Source organism: Erpetoichthys calabaricus, chromosome 1, assembly GCF_900747795.2.
Source record: "Erpetoichthys calabaricus chromosome 1, fErpCal1.3, whole genome shotgun sequence".
Taxonomy (NCBI): Eukaryota; Metazoa; Chordata; class Cladistia; order Polypteriformes; family Polypteridae; genus Erpetoichthys; species Erpetoichthys calabaricus.
Genome location: NC_041394.2, coordinates 138,991,468 through 139,018,472, shown reverse-complemented (window position 1 = coordinate 139,018,472; position 27,005 = coordinate 138,991,468).

Below are 27,005 nucleotides of genomic sequence, written 5' to 3'. Positions count from 1 at the left end.
TGACTCTCCTCATTTCTCATTTTTGTTATGGCCATTTAAGAAAAATTAAAAGGACTGAATCATAAAAAAAGTTAATTAAAATGAAGGGAAGGGTAATTAGCAGTAAAAACTGGCCTCTGGGTAAGAAAGGGGTTAGAATGAAAACCTGCAACCACAGTAATGGTTCAGGACTGGAGCTGGAGACCCCTGCTTTAGTCAGTCTCTCTATCTCACTCACTTTCTCAATCTACGATTAATAAACCCCATGTAGTGTTTGGTTTTTAAAATCACAGTAGTATCATGTTGCTCCTGAAATCACTGAGCTTAGGACTCAGGGGTTTAGTTTGGGCCAGGCTCCCTACTATCAAGAATGAACAAAATGGTCTCACTTATCTTTCATAGTATGTCTTTGTTGCCACATGAAAGAATCACACTGGCCTCGACAAGTTTTCTGCAGTTGGCTGGAGAACCAGATACCTTCAGCATGTTATACTACACATGTGTCAAGGGGTATTGTGAGCACCTAAGCTAATCAGGAGAGGGTAATGTAAGGCAAAAATGATAGTGAAAAAGTGAAAGTTAGTTCAGAGCCGAAGGACTGTCAAGAAGCCAATCAAAAGCAATGGACAAAACAATGAGCAAAGTCAAAGATGAAAGAGTTCAAAAACTGAAAATGATCCCCAAAACTAGGCCTACTTTAAAAAAGAAATCAACTGATGCTAAAAGTTTTCTTTATCCAACAGAGGGATAATTCACAATAGAAATCCTGCCATATTTATACCACAGTTCTGGTGATGTCATGAAAGCCTTAACTGGTTACATGATTCAATACTTGTATTGTGTAAACAAAGAATGAAAAAAAGATTAAAATAAACTTTGTCAAAACAAACCTATGCTGGATAATAAAAAAAAAAGTCATAATGAATTCTTTAACATAAACCATAAAATGACTCAAAATACATGTTTTAGAATTGTAATGTGACATGTTAAATTAGATTAAACTTTATTAATCCCTTGGGAAAATTCAGATAAATTGGGTTGCCGGCATTGAAATGTTTGGGATAAAATTTCAGTCTTCCCTGTCTAAAGTTGTCTTACAATTACAAAATGTAATTCGGTTTTCTATTCTTATGCATACTGAGTAAAAGACAGGGAGGTTATGTTTCTTTAAGTGTTGTTTATTCCAGCTAGCTAGTTCTCTCTCTCTCTCTTGATAGCCATTCGTCCTTGACTAGTGTTACTTTTAATCCTTGACCCACAAATCCAGTGGACTAAAACATTAGGAAACATTTGGCTAAAGCCTTAAGGAACATCATTGTCAAGTTGGGTCATAATAAGACTTTTTCATATAGCAGTTGCCAAGCAAATATACTATTTCTGAGTTTTTACCAGTGAGGCAGAATCTATGATAACACCTTTATAATCTGATAGTCTATCAATAATGAGACCACTTACAAATATACTGTACATTTTGTCTTCTGGATACAGTGGTGTGAAAGCAGCACTGTTTTCTTTAATGTAAGCAATACCAAGGAACTGGTCTTAAGACTCCTAAAGCAGGAAGCACACCACACTCCAGTATATATTGGCTAGATGCTACAGACGGGGGTCTGCATCTTTAAATTTCATGGAGCCACCATCACCGATGACCTGTTTTGGTCAGCACATCTTGGCTCTTGCCTTTAGATATTTCCATCTGCGCTCACCAGCTTCTACAGGTTCAATGAATGACTGAGAAATTTGTTAGTTGCAAATCAGGCTGCCAGCACCTGACTTTATATTAAAAGTGATACTAATTATGGTCAAATAGGTGAAAAATTATTGATTAAATAGCAAAGTGCAGAAGAGGAGCATTTGAAATGTGGAGCCACCTCCCAGCATCACATTAATATTCATAGAGGATTATCATTAGAGTCATAGATTCATTTTTTCTCAGCCATCACCACAAAATACTTGGAGAAAGTAACATAGCATACTTTAAAGAGTGTTTTTTTTTGTTTGTTTTATTAGTTCAGCAGTTCTTTTCTTCTGGAATGTTTTTGCACATTTGTTTTATGTTATTAACTGCAATGTATATAATCTAAAGATATTGCCCATGTCCCGTATAAAGCTTTTTTGTACTCAAAAAAAGTTACAAACATTCAGCATGCACTTGTCATGCACTGTAAAAGCAACACTAGAATTTTAAAATTTAATGTTATACTTTTTAATCTGCCTTTATCACTTTGACCAAACTCATTTAATTTGTAGTTTAGTGCATTACCATTGTTTTCATTTTGTAGTTGAATGTACAGTTCTGATATTTTGTGATTTAAGAAAAGATGAAAAGAGAAAATGTGACTAATAATAGTATCCTGTCAAAGGCACAGCGACAAGACAGGCAATTGCCTGGGGTCCCATTTACATAGGTACTCATTGCAATGACAAATCTATGGGAAGTCTGTTAAAGTTTGGCATCGACCCACTACAACTGCACAGGGAGACCCCAATGCACCCTCCTCTTAACAAGATGTCCCCAATCTCCCTTGCGATAGTCTTGGTGGCGAGCGTTACTTTTTTTTGTAACGTTAAATGCAATTAGCAAATTTTTTTTTTGTAAATTTATGAAGAGCATTTACACATCTGAAAGCAAAAAGCAGATTTTTTGCAGTATCTTATTATTTTACTCTAAAATTATTTAGTCTAATGTACCCAGTATCTGTGCATGATTGCACTAATGAATTTTGAAAGACCGGTAAAACACTTGTTTATGATAAATCAGAGCATGCATGATTCCCCGGAAAACCACAGCCGGTGATCCACATTGACCTATACAAACTTTTATGTGCACTGAGCTACACCAGAGGATGTTAAAGCTGTAGAATCAATAGCTCATGAAAGTTTTCTTTATGCACTTGCAACCTTCTGCTACCCTTTAATGACAAATTAGTAGGATTCTTACTACTACAACAAATTTCATCCAAATAAGGCAAGAAAGTATATGAATGTTTTGTTGTTTCATTGTGTTTCATAATTTTTATGCAGCTTGTCCACTTTTTTCCCCAATTTGCTTTTTTCTGTGTTAACACCTGATAAATTTATAACAGGGTTTGGATATTGGTCATTATAATAAAAACTGCACATAACTGCAGTACAAAATATTCCTTAGAAAAAGAAAAGTACATCAGACTTCAATGAGAGATTTTTATTATGAACCAATATGTCACAGCTGCATAATCTAAAATTTGAAAAAGAGCTTTGAACAACAGAATTATTTACCAAATTAAATAACCAAAAAAAAAACAGGTCTGGGCAAAAGTCATTTCATATTTCATCTTATTTAATTTCTGTGATCTCAAGAAATGCCAGTAGGAAAACTAAATTCCAAGTGGTCATAAATTAGTTAAAAACAATGCTTCAATCTCAACTTCTCCTGACTTGACCCGATCCATTGCTCACATACCATGTCTAGACAGATAAAAGCAACATCGGACTCTGTGCTATGCTCATTCAGAAGAGAAAAAAATGAATAAGCAATGATTGCCTCTGCTGCCCAGGCATTGCATGATGCCAAATATAACGTCTCTGCTTCTGAGTGAGAGAGAGTGTTTAACTTAAATGGCGCCAATTCCTTGGAGGGGTTGATCTCAAAGTATTCAAAGTACTCTCATCATTTGTTAGCCTAGTGGATGATGTGAATTCATCATTATAGCTGCTAATTCTAAGTTGGCAGAACCAAAAGAACTAGCGTGCATTCCCACAGCCCATTGTCTGTCCTCCAACTTGCTTTTGATCCTGCATAAAATAAATTTCCCCTTATCCATCAGTCCTATATGCCAGGGCCTGTGCCAAATAATAGACAAAGTTTGTTGTAATTGGGTTTATTTTGTACACTTCCAGGTTGTGTAACATCAGTTTGTTCCAGCTGGACTTAGAGGGTCAAAACAGCAGTGTGTACTATCATGACATTCCTTCATTTGGCACCTTGGGTGCATTAAAGTACTCTTAAGGATCCTGGCGCTCACTTGGTGGACCACTATTGATAATGATTGTTGAACCAAACTTGTTAATAACAACAGTCTGTGATCATCAAGAGACCTAGAGAGTTGTTCAACTCGAAGTGAATGGTTGGTTTTTTTTGTTTTTTTTTAATGGATACAGCTACAGTATTTGCTAAAACATCCAAGATATGCCCTAGCCTTAAAAATGTGACTTGCCTTCTGGGGATTTCAAAGTTTATTGTGTCAGATTGGGGTCCACAGTTCACAACCGCAATAACTGCTACATGCTAGGCCACCTAGGGAGTGAAAAAGAAGCTCAACACTGCCTGTTATACCCTGGCTAATGTAACAGAAAGAATAAACAGGACCCTGAAAATCATTACTGCTTTCTGCATGGATGAGCACAGGAAGGTACACTTTGTGATGGGAGTCCTGGTCCGGGTTAGAGCACACTACTTCTCTGATGCTTCCACCAAATTCTCCACCAACCTAAAAACGAAGTGCACAGGGCCTGCAAAAATCATTTAGAAACTATAATCTGTAAATTACAAAATTCAAAAGGGAACTGTGCCGGAATCAATTGAAATCACACATGTAGCCGATATCAAACCTTATATTACCCCTCACTTACCAACACATGGGAGTGGATAAATATGTATTGGAGCTACATAAATACAGAACTCTATAATCAAGTCAAGCATATCAATGCGAAAATCAAAATACAAAATATTAAAAGAATTGAATTCTACCTAGTTAAAAACTCAAGAATCATAAGAGCTATTTTTTGGTGGTTGACCTTTCAATTTTTCATTCCTGTTCTGGGCCATTAGGCTTTAAAATGCTGTCCACCAAATTATTTGTCTCCCTTTTTTATCTCTGGATTTTCAGAATAACAGCAGTTTTCAGTCTTTAAACCTTAAATCAATCAAATTACTGTTATGTAAGGGCTGTATTTACGCGTATGTGTAGGTTGTTTTATTTTTGTGGAAAATAACCATTCAAAAACATTACCCATTTAATTGTGCTTCCAATTCTTAGTGTGTTGTGGGTGGGGCCACAAAAAGTCTGGCCGCCTTAAAATCACTCCTTCTGAGCCATGTTTCTGGCTATTAAAGGCCAGAGCTTAGTAAGCTTTTGTTCTATTTCTGTTTTTTTGAGGATTTTACTTCTATTTTTGTTTATAAGTCATTCATTTGTAAGGCTTTTTTGTTGCATTTTTTTGTGTGCAAGTTGGTTTATGGTCATCCTTCCAATATTTACTTTTGCTACATTCTGGGGCATTTCTTTATATTTTTAACTGTTAAGCCAGATTTCCCCACTTTGCATCTTGCCATTCTGCAGCCTGCACAAGACTCATTTCTGGGGCAAACTGGTCTGGGGTGAGTCTCCTTGGACACGCTGGTTAGGTTAAGGCCCTATCTTTATATATATACATATATATATATATATACAGTATATATACATATATATATTGTCACACACGTGCGCATAGGAGGCAGCTAAAGGAACTGAGCAAAGTCAGTTTTGAGGCATGCCGGGATGTGGCAGAGTGCACTGACTCTTTTTCTCCCTTCCCTGTAGACCATTCACGGGAGATTCCACCTGGCTCTCTTGACGTCACTTCCGGGACCGAGCCAATGGAAGGAGACCTTGCTGGCTCCGGCCCCTGTGATGTCACGTCCGGGCTCGAACCAATGGCTGAAGAACATGAGCCCGATCCTTATGATCTCACTTCCTGTCTCCTCCTTTAAAAGCCTGCACCTTTTCCCTATTCCCTCAGTCTTGTTTTGGACTTGGTTGTATGCACATCAGTGCTGTATATTTTGAAAAAGCAACTTTGCAGCCAGGATACCAAATTATACGGGTGGCTGCCCCAAACCTATGACTCTGTCTCGAGTTTGTGACATTGGCGTAGTTGGCAGGATGGAGAAGTCCCAGAAGAGAAGGGGACAGGACCTGCAATGCACCCAGGTGGGAGCGTACCAGGGCTGAGTGTTCAAGCAAGGAGGGTGTCCCGTGGTTCGGCGAGACCCGGTGCGAGCTCCGCTCCCAGCACACTTAAATAGGCAACCTGGAGAGGGCTGGGAATGTGCGGGAGGGACTCAAAGAATTGGGCTACCCTGGCGGGGGAAGGCAAATGGGGCTTATTATGTTCTCTCGGAGGAGAGTGTCTACCCCCCTGTGAGACCAGACCCCCGATTTTCACCTAGGGGTGCCCCAGACTGGCAGGTGAGTAAGGTAAAAACCTGGAGGTTGGACCCAGAGCGGCCGATCCTCAAACAAGCATGGTCCTTATGGGCAAGGGTAGGGCAGTGGCTACAGCCAAATGAAAATAAGCCCTCCCAGGTAATAGAGCAGGTAGTCTGCTATCTGCTCCTAAAAGAGCTTCCCCGTGGCTTCACTCAGCTGGTCTGGGGTAAGCAGTTTAAGAACTTGGCAGAGCTCATAGAGCTTCTGGAGACACAAAGGACGACCTCACAATCTGAGGGAGAAGAACCGTTCCTTTGTCGGACTCAGCTGGAGTACGTCCCAAGACCTAGCCTCCCCCACGTACAACCCGGAGCTTGTATCGGCGTCCCTGGAGCCGCGGGCGCGCAAGCTGCTTGGACACACGGAGGAATGTGGGTGGAGGGCGAGGAAGGGTTGGTGTGCTCTGGCTAATCCATTGGCGGTCCTACATACTGGCGTGGTGATCGTCAATGGACACAAGACCACAGCCTTATTCGATTCCGGTAGCAACATTTCCATTGTTGCCCGCCGGTTTGTGCTGCCGCAACAGTGGTTGAAGATTAAGACCAGTATAACCTGTGTCCACGGAGAAATCCGTTGGTACAGCTCCACCGCTTGTGTCATCAGTTACGGGGGATCGGTACAAAAACTAACCGTGGCCGTCCTTCCAAAACCCCCGCACCCGGTGATAATAGGGCGGGACTGGTCTAATATTAAAAGCGGTGAGACACATACCACTCCTGGGGTTAACTTGGGCCTAGTTATGGACGAGGTTGAGCTGTCTCAAGCTGCCTCCACGCCGTGTAATCAGCCGGCAGAGAGAGACGAAGCGGCCGTCCTGAGTGACATGGCGACTCCCGGACCGGCCAAGACGTCATTCACCAGCGCCGCGGTGGAACAGGAGGAAGCCATGCCCCTTGAGGTCGGCGCCAACCCTCTGTCCCTTTTGCGGTATCAATTTAGAGAGACGCCGGCTTCATTTAAAAGGGAGCAGTAGAGTGACGATTCCCTGAAGTTTGCCAAAAATGCAGTGGTCCTAGTCAATGACCAGCGCACAATCCAGTCGATGCCACAGGGTCCTCACTTTGTGCTGGAAAATGACCTTCTTTATCGCGTAGCTGAGCATGATGGGCAGGAGAGAAGGCTACTGCTAATCCCGCGGACCTTCCGGCGGCAGGTCTGTGAGTTAGCACACGCCCACCTCCGAGGTGCCCATTTGGGCACCGAGAAAACCCTGGAGCGGATCAAGCTCCGTTTCTACTGGAATCAATGAGGAGGTTCGTCGCTTTTGCACTTCCTGCCCGGAGTGTCAATTGCGATAAATTCCTAGAAAGGACCGTGCTCCTCTCATTCCTATTCCTCTGATTGACATTCCTTTCCATAGAATTGGGATCGATTTAGTCGGACCTCCAGAGCCCTCAGCCCGAGGACACAAGTACATCCTAGTCCTCGTGGATTATGCTACCAAATACCCCGAAGCTGTTCTGTTGCGCTCAGCCACTTCTAAAGCCATCGCACGGGAATTACTAGGGGTTTTTGCGCGTGTGGGTATCCCCAAGGAAGTCTTGACGGACCAGGGGACACCTTTCACCTCAGAGACGTTCAAGGAGACTGTTAAGTTACTGAAAATAAAGCATTTAAAGACCGCGGTGTATCATCCTCAAACCGACGGTTTGGTAGAGAGATTCAATCAAACTCTCAAACAAATGCTGTGTAAGGTGGTCAGCGAGGATGGAAGGAACTGGGATCAGCTCCTCCCCCTCGTCCTTTTTGCCTATCGGGATGTCCCTCAAGCCTCCACGGGGTTCTCCCCTTTTGAATTATTGTATGGGCGACAGCCCCGGGGCATATTAGATATCCTAAAAGAAGGATGGGAAGAAGAGGCTCTTCCCTCTACAAACATACTGGAGTATATCGCGCAATTACGGGAAACATTTGGAAAAATTCGGCCCCTCCTTAAAAGTCACATGGAAGAGGCCCAAGCAGCACAAGTCTGATATTACAACCGCGGCACGTCTCTCCGGGAGTTCCGCCCAGGGGATCATGTCATGGTCCAAGTGCCTACCTCCCACTCTAAGTTTTTTGCCCATTGGCAAGGCCCCTACGAAGTTAAGGAGTGGAAAGGACTCGTCGACTATTTGGTGAGTCAACCCAATCGTCGGCCGAGGGAGCGGGTTTATCATGTGAACCTGCTGAAACCGTGGAAGGACAGGGATCCCGATCCCTCCTCTGGCCAGCCCCGCTCACTCTTTGCTTACACGGCTAACCTTAACTTCGGTGCGAATTTAAGATCCCAGACAACGGCAGGAGCTGGAAACAGATATCCAGTCTGTCCGGGAGGTAGTCAGTGAGAACCCCGGAAGGACCTCTCTGGTTGAGCACAACATTGTCACAGAGCCCAGGGTTACTGTCCGAGAATGCCCGTATCGTCTTTCCGAGGCAAAAAGGGCTGAAGTGGAGCTTGAGATCAAACACATGCTGGAACTAGGTGTGATTGAGGAAAGTCATAGTCCCTGGTCCAGTCCCATTGTGTTGGTCGGTAAGCCTGAAGGGAGTTCTGCAATGACTTCCGTCGGCTTAATCAAGTCTCCCAATTCGATGCCTACCCAATTCCACGAGTGGACGACCTCCTCGAGAGGCTTGGGCAGGCTCAATATTTGACCACACTGGATATGACAAAGGGGTACTGGCAGGTTCCTTTAATGGACTCCGCGAAGGTTAAAACCGTGTTTAGCACCCCTAGCGGACACTGGCCTCATAACTCATACAGTGCTGCCTACCTCGATGACGTGGTCATCTATTCCAGCACATGGAGGGAACACCTACAGCATGTCCGAGCGGTATTGTGGACACTTGGTGAGGTCGGGCTCCGGATTAATCCCAAGAAATGCTTCTTTGGATTGAGCGAGGGCAAATATTTAGGCTACCTGGTGGGTCGGGGTACCGTAACGCCACAGTAGATGCCATTTTGAAATGGCCCCGTCCGCAAACCAAGCGGCAGGTCCAAGCCTTTCTTGGGTTAGTGGGGTACTACCGCCGGTTTGTGCCCCGGTTCTCAGAGAGAGCAGCACCCTTGACTGATTTGACAAAGAAGAGAGTCCTGAACATTGTGGTATGGACTGAAAAGACAGGCACTGCATTTAGTGACTTGAAGCAGGCCCTTACGTCCACACCTATTTTGAAGGCACCTAACTTTTCTTTGCCTTTCATCCTCCAGACGGACGCTTCAGACACAGGCCTGGGGGCCGTGCTGAGCCAAAGTGTCGATGGTGTGGAACACCCCATCATGTTCCTGAGCCGGAAACTGTTGGACTGGGAGATCAGGTATGCAGCGGTGGAAAGGGAGGCTTTGGCGATTAAATGGGCGATTACTCAGCTTAGGTACTACCTGTTGGGCTGGGAATTCACCCTTGTCACGGACCATGCACCTCTACAGTGGATGGCCCTGCACAAGGAGTCGAGTCCGCGAGTCACCTGGTGGTTTCTTGACCTACAGCCGTACAAGTTTTCTCTCGTTCATCGCCGGGGCGCTCTCCATGCCAACGCTGATGCCCTTTCTCAGGTTCACGACCTCTTGGTTAGGGTTGCCCGACCCGACGGGTCTGGGCTAAGTGGGGGGCCTTGTCACACACGTGCACATGGGAGGCAGCTAAAGGACTTGAGTAAAGGCAGTTCTGAGGCATGCCAGGATGTGGCAGAGTGCACTGACTCTTTTTCTCCCTTCCCTGTAGACCATTCATGGGAGATTCCACCTGGCTCTCTTGACGTCACTTCCGGGACCGAGCCAATGGAAAGAGACCTTGCCGGCTCTGGCCCCTGTGATGTCACGTCTGGGCTTGAACCAATGGCTAAAGAACATGAGCCCGATCCTTATGATCTCACTTCCTGTATCCCCCTTAAAAAGCCTGCATCTTTTCCCTATTCCCTCAGTCTTGTTTTGGAATCGGTTGTATGCACATCAGTGCTGTATATTTTGAAAAAGCAACTTTGCAGCCAGGATACCAAATTATACGGGTGGCTGCCCCAAACCTTTATATGACTCTGTCTCGAGTTTGTGACAATATATATATATATATATATATATATATATATATATATATATATATATATATATATATATATATTTATATAGTGGCACCCAGCTGGGGTTCCTATTGTGGTTCCAGCCGGGGAGACAGGAGGAGGGCTCATGCCTCCTCCAGACCACGAGGGGGTGACCTCCCTGGTTGTATTGGGGGTCACGGGTACAGGGCTTGGAAGCTCAACCCTGTAGGGGCCCATGGTCACCGCCAGGGGGCATTCCCATGCCTAGAGGACCCTGGACCCCAGCACTTCCGCCACACCGGGAAGTGCTGAGGGGGAAGAAGAGAGGGAACACCTGGAGTGCTTCTGGGGAGACAGCCGGCACTTCCGCCACACTGGGGCGTGTCAGTGGAAGATTGCTGGTGCACACCTGGAGCACATCTGGGTGGAGATAAAAGGGGCTGCCTCCCTTCATTCGAGGTTGGAGTTGGGTGGAAGAAGAACGAGGTCAGAGTAGAGAGAGAAGGAGGCGGTCCAGAGAAGAGGCAGTGTGGTTTGGCCTGGACTTTGGGGAAGATTGGGGGTTTGTGTGGCACTTAAAGACTTGTAAATATTAGGTGTAAATAAATGTGTGGTGGTGATTACAACATGTCTGCCTGTCTGTGGCCGGGGCTCATTCCACAATATATATAAATGTGTGTGTGTTTATCCTTACTCTATATTCTTTCCATGTTCTGACAAGCATATCTTACAGGCAGCTGTATTCCCTAGGGATGGGTATCATTAGGATTTTATCAATAACAATATTGATACTGATACTACTTATCCATACTGATGCTTATTGATACTCACAACATGACGTGAACAGATTCAACAGTTATTTTAATACTTTTTTTTCAAAAGTAACAAGTCAGTTTCCTGTATTCCTGTAGTGAAGTGGTCCCCTGAGGCAGAGCAGGCTCTAAGAGACTGCTTTGGAACTACGGACTGGGATATCCTGCAGGAATCATATAGTGAGAACATTGAGGAGGTTGTTAACTGCACTACTGACTACATCAACGTCCGTATGGACATTGTAGTTCCAGTAAGAAAAGTATGCTGCTATGCTAACAACAAGCCATGGATTACAAGTGACATCAAGGGCCTATTGAACCAGAAGAAAATGGCTTTTAAAGGTGGTGATCAGCATGAGCTGGAGCGCGTGCAGAAGAAACTCCGAGTCCAGCTCTGGGCAGCGAAGAAGCAGTACAGGAGAAAGCTGAAGCAGAAGTTGCAGAATAACAGCATGAAGGAAGTGTGGGATGGGATGAAGATCATCACTGGCTGCAGTTCGAAGTGGGGAGCCACCATCGAGAGAAAAGTTGACAGAGCAAACCAGATGAACAACTTCTTTAACAGGTTTGACCACCCTAACCAATCTCACCTCGGAGTACTGCACCCTCCACTCATCCTTCTGCTGATACCAGCATAGGAGAGAGTTTCCCCCAGCCACAATTACAGCAGCCCAGGTAAGCAGAGAGCTGAGGAGACTTTGTGCCAGCAAAGCAGTGGGTCCAGATGGAGTATTGCCACGACTGTTGAAGGCCTGTGCGTTGGAGCTGGGGAGTCCTCTACAGCTCATCTTCAACCTTAGCCTGGAACAGGGGAGAGTCCCGAGGCTTTGGAAAACATCTTGCATCACCCCAGTCCCAAAGGTATCACGTCCTAGTGAGCTGAATGTCTTCCGGCCTGTTGCTCTGACATCACATGTGATGAAGACCATGGAGCGGCTGCTGCTTCACCACCTGAGGCCACAGGTCTGCCACGCCCTCAACCCTCTGCAATTCGCATACTAGGAGAAGATGGGAGCGGAGGATGCCATCATCTATATGCTACACCAATCCCTCTCCCACTTGGACAGAGGCAATGGTGCAGTAAGAATTATGTTTCTGGACTTCTCTAGCACCTTCAACACCATCCAACTTCTGCGCCTCAGGGACAAGCTGACAGAGATGTGAGTAGATTCATACCTGGTGGCATGGATCGTGGACTATCTTAAAGACAGACCTCAGTATATGCGTCTTGGGAAGTGCAGGTCTGACATTGTGGTTAGCAGCACAGGAGCGCCACAAGGGACTGTAGTTTCTCTGGTCCTGTTCAGCCTATATACATCGGGCTTACAATACAACTCGGAGTCCTGCCACATTCAAAAGTTCGCTGACGACACTGCTATCCTGTGCTGCATCAGGAGTGGGCAGGAGGAGGAGTATAGGAACCTAATCAAGTACTTTGTTAAATGGTGTGACTCAAACCACCTACAACTGAACACCAGCAAAACCAAGGAGCTGGTGGTGGATTTTAGGAGGACCAGGCCCTTCATGGACCCCGTGATCATCAGAGGTGACTGTGTGCAGAGGGTGCAGACCTATAAATAACTGGGAGTCCAGCTAGATAATAAATTAGACTGGACTGCCAATACTGATGCTCTGTGCAAGAAAGGACAGAGCAGACTATACTTTCTTAGAAGGCTGGCATCCTTCAACATTTGCAATAAGATGCTGCAGATGTTCTATCAGACGGTTGTGGCGAGCACCCTCTTCTACATGGTGGTGTGCTGGGGAGGCAACATAAAGAAGAGGGACACCTCACGCCTGGACAAACTGGTGAGGAAGGAAGGCTTTATTGTAGGCATGGAGCTGGATAGTTTGACATCCGTGGCAGAGCGATGGGCGCTAAGCAGGCTCCTGTCAATCATGGAGAATCCACTGCATCCACTAAACAGCATCATCTCCAGACAGAGGAGCAGCTTCAGCGACATACTGCTGTCACTGTTCTGCTCCACTGACAGACTGAGGAGATCGTTCCTTCCCCACACTATGCGACTCTTCAATTCCACTTGGGGAGGTTAACATTATTCATTTATTGTCTGTTATACCTACATTTTTATCACTCTTTAATTTAATATTGTATTTTATAAATATGCTGCTGCTGGAGTATGTGAATTTCCTCTTGGGATTAATAAATTATCTATCTATCTATCTATCTATCTATCTATCTATCTATCTATCTATCTATCTATCTATCTATCTATCTATCTATCTATCTATCTATCTATCTATTAAACATATACAACATACAGAGCTATTGAACATGTAGAACTATTTACAATATATTATTCACAGGAAAAACTGTTTACAGTATACATAGCCTTGCACAATAAAATATTCTGACTTTATAATCTAATATATTTATAGCTGTGTTTATTTCAAGGTGGCGCAGTGGTAGTGCTGCTGCTTTGCAGTAAGGAGATTGTAGGTTCGCTTCCCGGTTCCTCCCTGTGTGGATAGCGCTTTGAGTACTGAGAAAAGCGCTATATAAATGTAATGAATTATTATTATTAAAGTTCTGCATCTTTAAGTTTGCTTCACAGGACAGTTCTTGCACCAGTGTGATGTGTTTTTAAATAATTCCACAGACCAATTATCTTAGTTTTAAAAGTTTTAGTGACATTTCAAAGCAAAACAGGTCACACAAAAATAGACAAGAAATTGATATTAAAAGTTCTGGCTTTAAGAAAGTTCTGTTTAAGTCGTACTTTAGGCATGTTAAGCACAGTCAGAAAACTTTATGCCATCTTCTGTTTGCAAACATATCTAACAGTCCATGCTAGCAGTAAGACTATTTCCTAACTGGCTTAATTAACACTCAGAACTTTCTTGCTTGATCTGTAAAACTATCTCATGTTAACTTAAAGGGGGAAAAAGACTATACCATATTCTAGATAGCTATAAGTAACTGATATTCCATCCATCCATCCAACGTCCAACCCACTGAATCCGAACACAGGGTCACGGGGGTCTGCTGGAGCCAATCCCAGCCAACACAGGGCACAAGGCAGGGAACCAATCCCGGGCAGGGTGCCAACCCACCGCAGGACACACACAAACACACTAGGGCCAATTTAGAATCGCCAATCCACCTAACCTGCATGTCTTTGGAATGTGGGAGGAAACCAGAGCGCCCAGAGGAAACCCACGCAGACACGGGGAGAACATGCAAACTCCACGCAGGGAGGACCCGGGAATCGAACCCAGATCCCCAGATCGCCCAACTGCGAGGCAGCAGCGCTACCCACTGCACCACTGTGCCGCCCTAACTGATATTCTGTTATTGAAATTAAGTAAACTCTAAATGTAACTTTATGTTGTAAGATTTGCTGCCACATTTATGGTCCCTAATTGTTTATGCAGTGTGACGATGCGGGTTCCACTCCATGCTCCCATCTACCTTCTGGGAGCCCTTGAACCCGACACCATCAGTAATGTCACCGATGAGCTTGGCAGTAAGGTAAAACAAAGCAAGGGGATGGTGCAAAAGTGCCAAGTGCTTTTATTTAAAATCAACAAACAAAAAAAACAGTGTCCAAATAAATAAGTGCAGTGTATCAAAATATCCTTAAATAAATATTCCATAAAAACAATCCTTTGAACAAAGCAATGAAGTTAAAACAATGGCTGGAAACAGTCTCTTTAAAAACACAAAGCACTGGTGCCTTCTTTTACTGGTGACTCCCCTGCTTCTCCCATCCAGGCTATGCACCAGGGGAGTCACCCTACATGCAGCTGACCTTCTTTGCTCTACTCAACTGGTCTGGTGGCCTCCCGATCCCTGGCTTCTTTTAGCCCCTTCCAGACCGAGACTTGGCTTTCCCCCAACGGCCAGGACAATCACGCTGGGGATTCTGTTCCAAATCTCCAACTCCCGCTGCCTTTGCTGCGGTGAGCCAACCTTCTCCTGGTCACTCCTGCTCCCAACAAGTACTCAGCAGGAGCAACCACTAGTGTCGGCCCTCAGGTGCTGGCCAAACACCCCACTCGGGCTCGCCTCTCCCAGCTACTTGTTATCAGCGTGAGCCTGCACTCACTCGTTCTCCTTCTCTCCTGCACCAGCTTTCTCCCTCCTGCTTCCTGCCGTCTTCTCCACCTTAACCTCCTGCTTTCTTTCTTTCTTTCTTTCTTTCTTTCTTTCTTTCTTTCTTTCTTTCTTTCTTTCTTTCTTTCTTTCTTTCTTTCTTTCTCTCCCCTGCTAACCGCCTCGCGCTTATACTTATCATGGGGATGTGGATCAGCTGTGGTAATCAGCAGCTCCCGGGAACAATTACGGATGCGGACAACTCCTCACCTGTGCACTTAAGTGAGAACCGCATGCATCACAAACTCCCCAGAAACCTCTCGGCCACACACACACCACGCCCCCTCGTTAATCCGTGAGTACGGCGATTATTCATTTTAAAAGGTGGCCTTTTTGACGTGAGCTGTGGACCCGCTACACCACATGCAGGAGCAGAGACAATTACTGTATTTTACTTCAATAAGGGTGTACTCACACTGGTGATTCGTTCTGTGGCTGAGCACGTTTATCTGTATGTAACTCTGCAAAGTCTAGTTCGTTTGACTAGTGTGATGTCTCTGTGCTGGGCCAACCGTACACTCTATCTTTAAGAGGGTAGAGTGTTATCCTTTACTACATGATTTCAAAACAACAACAAAATAAGTAAAATTCATTCTGACATGCATGCTGTCACAGTGTTCAGATCTTGTTTTGGCTTTACATATGTCACAAGGTCATGATGAATGTGCGCCCAGGCCCAGAACGTTAAGCGCAGTGGGGAGTAGGGGGGGTACAAACATGCCAAATTAGGGTACACCCTAAGAGCCACAAACTATTCTTATTCTTTAAATATTGTTTTTAAGTAACTAAACTGAGTAAGGGAACATTTATTATATACTACTTTACATTCTCTGTGTTCCTTACGTTCTCAGGGGTTATAGAAGTAGATAGCAATCAGATTCTTATATGGTTTTAAGTAACTAGCAAATAAGTGCAAACAACTCTTTGCATAAGTCTCTTAAAATAAGCTTTGCTGGCAGTATAGCAGGTGCTAGGAATCCAAGGGCGTCATAAACCGAACTACCAACAGATAGAATTACACGCCGTGTAGTGGGTTCTCTTGTCAGTTTATCTGAAATTTGAAACTGTCCCTTTCAGTGGACCACCAGACGCCCAGGGCACATTCTGTTGGGAGAAAACCATGGTTTACATCTAAACCATTTTCTTCAAGAGCTCTGTCTTCTTCGGTAATAGGCAACAAAACTGTTCTACTGTCACTCACCCACTTCGTCAGGTGAAATACCCCTCTGATGCATAAAGCTTGGAGATCTTTTGCCTCCTCTGTTGCCATTGATTTTAAGCTATCATCTACATAGAAATTATTGAAAATGGCTTCCTCAAGAAATGTTTCTCTTTCACCTTTGGCTGATCTATGCAGAGCATAAGAAGAATACATGGGTGAAGAAGTAGCACTAAAAAATATTTACTGTTATTTTAAATTCTTCCAAGTCTTTGCTTAGATTACCTTCAGGCCACCACAAAAAGATCAGTGTCTTTGTCTGGGACTTGGTAGAACATTGATTTAATGTCTGCCATTATTGCCACTGTCTCCTTTCTGAATCTTAAAGACACCAAGAGTATGTTAGTTAAGGCAGGACATTAAGTGAAGTCCCCTGGTAGGTGGCTGTACCAGAGCCACTCCTTCATTCTTCTTTATTTGAGGCCATTTCAGTGCTTTGTCCAGATATGTGTCACCTATGTACTGTATGGTCGCCATAATAACTAACAAGTAACTTTCTGTCTTCTCCATAGCCAAGCCTTGGTGGCATTCAGGCACAGCCTTTAACCATGTCTTGAAGGGAACCTCTGGAACATTGCTTTAAATAATCTAGTTTATCTTGAGTGTTCTCTAATACTTTGCCTACAGCATGATCGAAGGCCCTGATGTCTGAGTAAGCCAATGGGTCACCTGAAAATAAAGGGGCCTGTCTATGTGGTACTTCAGTACGCGATGCATGTGATTAATTTTGCTTTTCTCTTTGCTGGGCTAACATTTTAGCACCTTCAGCAAATGCCCTTTGACCTTGAGCGACTGCCTTCTGACTTTCGGTTTGCTTCTGACTTATATCCCACAAATGCTGCTTGGAACTCGGAGTTTCAGCGCTTACATTAGATGTTTGTTGCTCTTACCTTTTACTTTGAACTCGAGCTCTTGAAGCCTTTGATATTAAACAAAAGTTCTGGTTTAAAGAGTTCTATTTAAGGCTTACTTATTTTATTTCATGTTTCTCTAAGTTTGGTCAAACAGTTGTACTTTGGGCACATTAAGCATGGTCAGAAAACTGTTTGCCATCTCCTATTTGCAAACATATCTAATAGGCTATGCTAGCAGTAAAACTATTTCCTATCTAGCTTAATTTACAAATAAAGTTAAGAAAAGCCAAGCAAAATGACACCTTTTATTGGCTAACTAAAAAGATTACAATATGCAAGCTTTCAAGGCAACTCAGGCCCCTTCTTCAGGCAAGACTAAAATGTAATGTCAAATTTTGTGACCGTTTACAGATGATTACGACCATCTGCCCCTAGTGACATCTGCACTCAACCCCTTGTGTAACAAAAGTCGACATCCCCGCTAAAAGTGTTAATACTGGTCTTCAATACCCATCCCTAGTGATCACTGTGCTACCAGCTGAGTAAGGGAACATTGATTACATCCCACTTTACATTCTCTGTGTTCCTTACGTTCTCTGAGGTTATAGAAGTAGGTAGCAATCAGATTCTTCCAATCCTCTCCAACACTTTCTGACAATTTTCAAGTTCCCAGCTTGTCCAAAGTCAATTGATACAGGCTCACCACTTGGGTCTGCATCTGCAATGATAACAGCATATCATTGATTTAATATTTCATTTACGAATAATGGTAGCAAAGCCAGAGGCCAAATCTTTATATCAATAGTTATAATGATATAGGAAATTGGTTAATAATCATTAATAAAAAAGAAAGTAATCCCATTAGAAAAGAGTGAGAGAGAGCTTCTGTATAAGGCACCAAACAGCGTGGTACCCAAAAGAGATCAGTATATTTATAAATGGTGTAACCCTGTTTAAAACAACATATTAGCTGACAATGGCAAAGGGAATTTTAATAACTTAGTGAATGATTACAATTAACGAGATGATTCCCAGGAATAATAATGATCCATATACCACCTAATATAAAACACATTTTCAAATACTTTCAAGAAATTCCAGGAAAATGTAAAACTTGAGGAAAAAAAAGTTCAGAGGTAAAAATTTACTATGAGGAAACAATACATGGCAGAAGGAGACAAGAAGCATAATGGGCTACAGGAGATACCGACAAGGATGTCATATCTGAAAAGAATTTCACTGATGAAATATTTATTTTCTCTTGGCTAACAGAAGGCCCATGTCTGGAGGCAGAATATAAAAGCTTTGTCACATTGACTTATTTTTTTCCATTCTTAAAGATATACTTTAGACAAAACAAACAGGCAAAAAAGAAAAATAAGATCACACAAAAGGTACAAGGTTATAATCTAAAACTCATTGAGAAAGATCATAAATCAGAATTAAGGAAGAAAGAGAGGGGTGAAAAATACATTTCTTACTGAAGGTTGAGGAGATATACAACGTAAGAGAATTTTACAATAGAAGCAATAAAATTAATTTTCATCTTCAGACCTTTTCAGCGTTCACTGAATGAATGTGCTGTGGCTTAAACTGTACATTGTTATAGTTTTCCATATTGGTAAGTGAATACTTTTTCCATAGCAGCTGTAAGAAGAGAAGTGTAGCACATAGAATAAACTCCAACAAGTAAAAATTTCAGCTTCTGTTTTATCTTCTTGACTGTACACATAATGCAGCAGCAGCAGCACTGAATGCATTTAGAAGATTGAGATTAAATCCTCAAATTCACAGCACTTTATTATTATGATTTTGAAATATTTTTCTATAGTGCATTTTCACACACAGTGTTTTACAAGATGTCAAAGAAGCAGTTGCAAGAAAACAAAAATTATGTTAAGAATAATAATGAATAAGTAACAAAATAATGAAATACGGGCTTACATAACATATCTATAATTTAGTAGAAAGGTATAGTCCTTATATAGACTATCATATTCTAAATCTCTAAAGATGAGTGTGATGGTAAGGTCAGATCCCCAGGAGGACATAAACATAGAGAAAAAAATCTGCAAGGGTTCCCAGGCCAAAAAACCACACAGATCCATTGGGCATTCAACTTATAATTGTTCTTAAGTCATACCTCATTGTTTCCAGACTTTCTCCGAGAGGGTGTCATGCATTAGGTCTAGTAGTCAGCTGGGGCAACTGGCCTCATTTGAGCAGCACAGGTGACTGCATGGTGCCTTAATGAGGTGGTGGTGCCACCACCTGCCATCACAGAAAACCAGAAAAGAAAACAGAGAAAAGTACAGATTAGTAAAGATTGCAAACCCATGAAGAAACTAAATTACAACTAAAATGGAAAAGCAAATTAATAAAATGGGTTTTTAGATTTTGATGTGTAAGCCTGGCATATCTCTGTTGGTAAAGTATTACAGGTTTTTGGTACTTAACAGCAAAAGGCTGCATAATGCGAGAGAAGCATACTCTATTTAGTCTTCAAACCGAGAGAGCACTTTGATGTCATCTACAATCCTAGATTTGACCTTGTTTTAAGTTAAAATATTCATCAGTGAAATGACACTCACTTTGAAAGAAAAGACTGAACAGATGGATCACAGCTTCAGCATCTTTGTTTCAAATCCTGATACCTCCTTGACTGTGTGGAATGTGCACATTATTCCTGTGTGTGTCTGTACTTTAGTTTCCTGGCACATGAAAATACATGTAGGTTACTTCGATTGGTAATTCAATATTGGTCTCATAACTGGGTATGTCCATATACAGTAGATGCAGCTTTGGCCCTGCACTATAATATTAAGAGGATAGGCAAAACAGAACCATTTAATCAAAGCAGACATAAATAATTTAGCAGGCAATACTCCTGGAAAATTATCTTGAACCACACACATTTTTTTTTACCAAAATATCCCTTCAGTGAAAATAGGGTGTATATTTAGTTTCGTTTGCATATTCTCCCTGTGTCTGTGTGGGTTTCCTATAGGTACTCCGATTTCCTCCCACAGTCCAAAGACATGCAGGTTAGGTGCATTGATGATTCTAAATTGTCCCTAGTGTGTGCTTGGTGTATGGGTGTGTGTGTGCGGTGTGTGGCGCCCTGCGGTGGGCTGGCGCCCTGCCCGGGGTTTGTTTCCTGCCTTGCGCCCTATGTTGGCTGGAGTTGGCTCCAGCGGACCACCGTGACCCTGTAGTTAGGATATAGCGGGTTGGATAATGGATGGATGGATGGATAGATATTTAGTTTCTGGGGTGACACTTCAATCATCACCATCTAGATCAGTGTTATCAAAGCACCAGCAGGAGAGTCACCTGAAGAAAAACACAAAGGGCTCTGTGAATGGCACTTTCACACTGAACTCCATGACATACCAGCATGAAAATCAGGGAGGAACTGTTTATTAAGCAATATTAATACAAATGATAAAAATATGAATGAAAAGAATTCCCAGTTAGGAAACAGAATGAAGAAAACTGTTTTCTTTATATTAACACTTAATCATCATATTCCATGCACAAAGCAAATTGGAAAAGCACAGAAGCACAACAATTTGTTTAAACAAAGCACTAGTAGGTGGTGCTTGCCTCACAATTCTCATCTCTGTATAGGTTGCTCAAAAAAATTAAAGGAACACTTTGAAAACACCAGATCTCAAAGGGAAAAAAATCATGCTGGATATCTATATTGATATGGATTGTGTAATATGTTAGGAACGAAAGGATGCCACATTGTTTGATGGAACTGAAAAATTATCAACATACAGAGGGCTGAATTCAAACAACAACAACAACATTTATTTATATAGCACATTTTCATACAAACAATGTAGCTCAAAGTACTTATCATGATGAAGAAAGAGAAAAAAGACAAAATTAATAATTAAAATTAGGGAACACTAATTAACATAGGATAAAAGTAAGGTCTGATGGCCAGGGAGGACAGAAAAAAACAAAAAAACTCCAGACCACTGGAGAAAAAAATAAAATCTGCATGGGTTCCAGGCCACGAGACCACCCAGCCCCCTCTAGGCATTCTTCCTAACATAAACAACCTCAATCATACCTCATTGTATTCAGGGTTCTCATGGAAAAAAGACACCCCGAAAATCAAAATGAAAAAATGATGCGGCATGATGGTCCATTTTGCTGAAATTTCATTGCAGCATCTCAAAATCATACTCAGTAGTATGTACGGCCCCCATGTGCTTGTATGCATGCCTGACAATGTCGGGGCATGCTCCTAATGAGACGATGGATGGTGTCCTGGGGGATCTCCTCCCAGATCTGGACCAGGGCATCACTGAGCTCCTGGGCAGTCTGAGGTGCAACCTGGTGCCATCGGATGGACCAACACATAATGTCCCAGAGGTGTTCTATTAGATTAACACTAGAATTACCAGAGTCTACGAAAAAACTCGTAGATCCGGCCCACCTTAAAACCGTTCTCACCTCTCTTTTGTCTTCTAAATGTGCCGATTAAGAGGAGCAGCGAGCAGGCGGCTATTCCATCCCCCACCGCCGCAGAACGTTCACTAAGTTTTCCCAGCTCATGCCTTGTTCGATTATCTGGGAGTAACTGAACTGCTGGAGTTTTAGAATGGAAATAATAGATCGCTATTTGGAATACATGCATTTCATGCGTGTTCCGTTTCTACAGTAATCTGTGTAAACACATTGCTAAAACAGAAACTTTTTCATATTTTAGTAATAAATGTTACAAAATGTAGGCATAAACTATAGAATCTGTGAAGCCTGAAGTCCAAACATCAAATAAATGCTTTCATAAAAGGTTCAAGGGTGATACAACAGCTTCCGTGGCTTAACGCTACGGTTTGCTGACTTGGGGCACAGCAGCCCTGTCGTGCTACAGAGATGTGAGTTCGATTCCCAGCTTTGAAGAAAGTGGTTTTTTTTCCTCAAACGGACATTAAATTTATAAATTGGTATGCACTGTAAATCGTTAAGTTTAAAATGTCAATCGCGGTTATTTCTAAGTAAAAAAGCATGAATTAATCAACAGAGTCAGAGCAGGAGCTTTTTCAGCTTATTCAGCTTCTGATCTGACTCAAACAGTGCCAGTATAGCTTCACACCCGATCTAACGCTGTTCGTTTTCAAATAATATTGCATTACTTCGACGATGTTTTCTGATTGGTACTATTCGCGTCATAAAATGATTTCTTCAAAACGTCACATATATTTGTCTCTTTCTTTTTTTAAAATGTGCGTTGTAGCACGCAGCAACTGGCCACCTGCATGTTCTTGCGCACACTGAATAAAACAGCGCTATATGCAATCATCAGATTCAAATGTTAACAGTTATATAGCACGTAATGGAAATCAGCAGTTCTTAGCATTCCACCACGCAAGCTGTCATATCAACCACCTACTGTAACTTGCTTTCTTTTTTCTTCGGTTATAGTCTTGAATAAAAGTGCACTTGTTTTGTTATACTTTTACATCAACATATGTTCCTGTGTTTGAGCGACATGGGCATGCTCAAAAAATACACATATAATGCCACGAAAAGTGCATGCAGACACTGCAGTTCGCAAGCATTGGTACGACAATGCAGTCACAAGTACACTGCAGAGCTTTAGCGCGTCTTTATGTGAAAACAGCAGTGTCAGATGGGGAGTGTCTGATGATTGCAGATAGCGTTGAAGTTACTACTCTTTACTATGCTTTCCTTTGCATGTCCTGGAGTACAAAAGAAACAGCATACAGCAACACGTGGGGACTGGCAAGATTGTGGGAAAAAAAACATGCGGTCGTATGTATTGTGATACACTGCAGAGCTATAGCGCGTCTTTATGTGAAAACAGCAGTGTCAGATGGGGGGGGTAGGTTGGGTGTTAGGGAAGGATCCTGAACGCGATTGAGACAATGAAAAGTGAATTAAAAAATATAAGCAAAGCTAACCTTTACAAATATCATAAATTACACCGGCTGTTACAGACTGAAATCAAATGTATCTTTTTATTCTGACATAGTAAAAATAAGAACACTTCTCAGACGGGAGCTGTGCAGGATCAAACTCATGACTTTCTGAATCCCAGTCAGCAACTGATGCTGTTGCGCCACGGAAACAGTGATAGCTAATGAGTGTCAATATCACACACTAAGGCGGCTTTTTTTGGCGGTGGCTTTTTTTTGTTCCTTTTGTGAAAGTGTTTCTTTGATATTTGGACTTCAGGCTTCATACATTATATAGTTTATGCCTACATTTTGTCATTTGCTACTAGAATATAAAAAACGTTTCTGTTTTAACAATGTGTTTACACAGATTACTGTAGAAATGCACTCCACTCTAAAACTCCACTTCATTCCCAGATAATCAATCAAGGCATGAGCTGGGAAAAGTTCGTTTACGTTCTAAGTCGTTGGGGGGATGGAATAGCCGGCTGCTGGCAGCTTGTCTTTATCAGTACATTTAGATGACAAAAGACGCTGTTGGAGAGGTGAGAACGGTTTTAAGAAGCAATTTAAGGTGGGCCGGATCTACGAGTTTTTTCGTAGGCTCTGGTAATTCTAGTGTTAAAGTCAGGCGACCGTAGGGGCCAGTCAATGGCATCAATTCCTTCATCCTCCAGGAACAGCCTGCATACTCTCGCCACATGAGGTCGGGCATTGTCGTGCACCTGGAGGAACCCAGGACCCACTGCACCAGCATAGGGTCTGGCAATGGGTCCAAGGATTTCATCCCAATACCTAATGGCAGTCAAGGTACCATTGTCTAGTGTGTAGAGGTCTGTGCGTCCCTCCATGGATATGCCTTCCCCAGACACTGACCCACCACCAAACCGGTCATGCTGAACAATGTTACAAGCAGCATAACGTTCTCCACGGCTTCTTCAGACCCTTTCACATCTGTCACATGTGCTCAGGGTGAATGTGCTCTCATCTGTGAAAAGCACAGGGTGCCAGTGGTGGACCTGGCAATTCTGGTATTCTATGGCAAATGCCAATCGAGATCCACGGTGCTGGGCAGTGACCGCAGGGCCCACTAGAGGATGTCAGGCCTTCAGGCCACCCTCATGAAGTCTATTTCTGATTGTCTGGTCAGAGATTTTTCACCAGTGGCCTGCTGGAGGTCATTTTGTAGGGCTCTGGCAGTGCTCATCCTTTTCCTCCTTACCCAAAGGAGCAGATACCGGTCTTGCTGATGGGTTAAGGACCTTCTACAGCCCTGTCCAGCTCAACTAGAGTAACTACCTGTCTTCTGGAATCTCCTCCATGCCCTTGAGACGGTGCTGGGAGACACAGCAAACATCTGGCAATGGCATGTATTGATGTGCCATCCTGGAGAAGCTGGACGACCTGTGCAACCTCTGTAGTGTCCAGGTATCGCCTCATGCTGCCAGTAGTGACACTGACAGTAGCCAAATGCAAAACTAGTGAATAAACAGTCAGAAAAGATGAGGAGGGAAAAATGTCAGTGGCCTCCACCTATTAAACCATTCTTGTTTTGGGGGTTGTCACATTGTTGCCCCTCTAGTGCACCTGTTGTTAATTTCATTAACACGCATGCAGCTGAAACTGATTAACAACACTTTCTGCTACTTAACTGACCAGATCAGTATCCCAGAAGTTTCATTGACTCGATGCTATACTCTGATTAGAAAGTGTTCCTTTAATTTTTTAATTTGAACAAATGCTTAAACCTAAAAGTTTATTGATGCCAGACCTCTTTTACTCACAAACAACCACAAATTGTTTAACAGCTATTTAAGCACTCTTTTCTCTTTTCTTTCTTGGTAACTTTTATTAAAATTAATTATTTAGTGATCTTAAATTATTTCAGGCAAGCACATTGATCAGCATAGTATGACATCACCAAGATAGTATATAGTGTTAGCATGTGATACTGTACCACGGGCTTGTTTCAGTAAATGCATACTAACATGTTCCAAGTTATATTTTCCCACAGTGCCTATGCTCGTTTGTGTCCTTGTTTTACTGTTTGGCTTGTTTGGCTTTAGAGTGTTTGCCATTGCCAGTGTTTTATCTCTTTATAGCATGGTGGCACATTTTTTCTATTTGTTTACTCATAAGGAGCTAGTTTTTCTTTGGCATTCACTCTCACATCATTGTCTGGATACATGGCAAGGCATGTTCTCATTAATGTAATGTAATAAGGTTACATTAGGCTCATTCTATGGAATTTTAGAGCTTTTCACACAATATGCATTCTAGTTACACTCTTACTGGTAAATTGTTGCAGCTTGGCACTGTGGTTAGTGCAAACAAACCATTTTTCCTTTGCTTTTTCTGCAACTGCTAACTATGATCAGGTCAAAAACTGAGGGATAGACAGGTTTGTTTATTGTGGAGAGACAGAAATAAATGACAAATTGAGTTTTGCATGTAACACAATAATGAGGTCTTCTAAGCAGGGTTTAAAGTAAGCTGTAAATAATGGGTGCTGTGGTCAAAAATCACTAAGTGGCTGGGTAGCCAGGCATAAAAACACTAACAAAGTAGCTGTTGAATGGTTAATGGTGAACATGTTATACATGCAACATTAAAAGGAGAATGCCCACAGTAAGCCAGTCCACAGGTTTAAGAGGGCCAGACTGGCATTGCTCATAGTGGCAGATGAACTAGATGGCCACCACTTAGGAAAATACAAATAATCACCAAGAAGCAAGACAATCATGTAATAGTTTGGCCCATAAACAGCATGGATGTCTTAGAAGACAAGAATCTAACAATTCATGCTTGGCAAGAGATAGCAAGCTGAGCAAAAATAAAACCCAAACAAATGTCCCCTAATTAGATTTTGCATTTAGGCCATACTCAATCCAGACCTGCAGTTTTTAAACACTAAAACAAAGAAAATACATAATTCATTAACTAGATTTTTCAGGCACCAGCAAATGTGCAGCCTTTACCGTAAATTGTTTAAAACCCTGAAATCACACATACATGTCCATGTTTCCAATGAGCAGCAACATGGCAATGCATATACTAAAGCCTGTGCTGTCCTTACTAAAGGAGAGCTCAGGGAAAGTAGTAATTATATAACGTTTCAAATTATCAATACAGTACCATTCATACATTATAGGCAAATAATTACAGAAGGGGACTTGGTTATTAGAAGGACAGAAACACAAGTCTGCACCAGTAAGAGGATGTCTCATGCTAGGCTTTGACTTTCGGGGGGACAGGTAAGAACCTTACCAGAAACAAGCAGAACATATAAATAAGCTCCTGGCCAAACTACACATTTTACAAGGCCTACATATGCCTGGGAAGGTGAGATTTTTTTTTTTAAATATATAGATCAAACCTTGGCATAGGGTAAAGGGTCATAGATTCTTGGGTCATTTATACACCTATTTATAAAAAACGGAGTTGTATTGACAAAATTTGAGGATAATAATAACACTATATTTTGGGATAGGTACAAGAATGGAAAGAAATGAGCTCTTGGACTGACTGGTTTCTTCTCTTCAACACTTGTTTCTGGAATTTAAAAAATATTTTTACATTCTAAAAATTAAAAATTATCTTTATTTTTACAGTTCAGTTTTTTAATATAATCCGTTTTCCTAAAAGATTTTGTTTACTGTGATGTGCCTCAATTCCCAATCATAATCAGCTGTGCTCCAGTATAGTTGTGCAAAAGAATAAGGTCTTCATATATGCTTAGAGACAACTCTCATTTGATTTCTGGCAAGTGCTCAGAGAAGTATCTCAACAATGTCTGGAACAACTAACTCCTCTCTAAATTGTGACATACAATTTC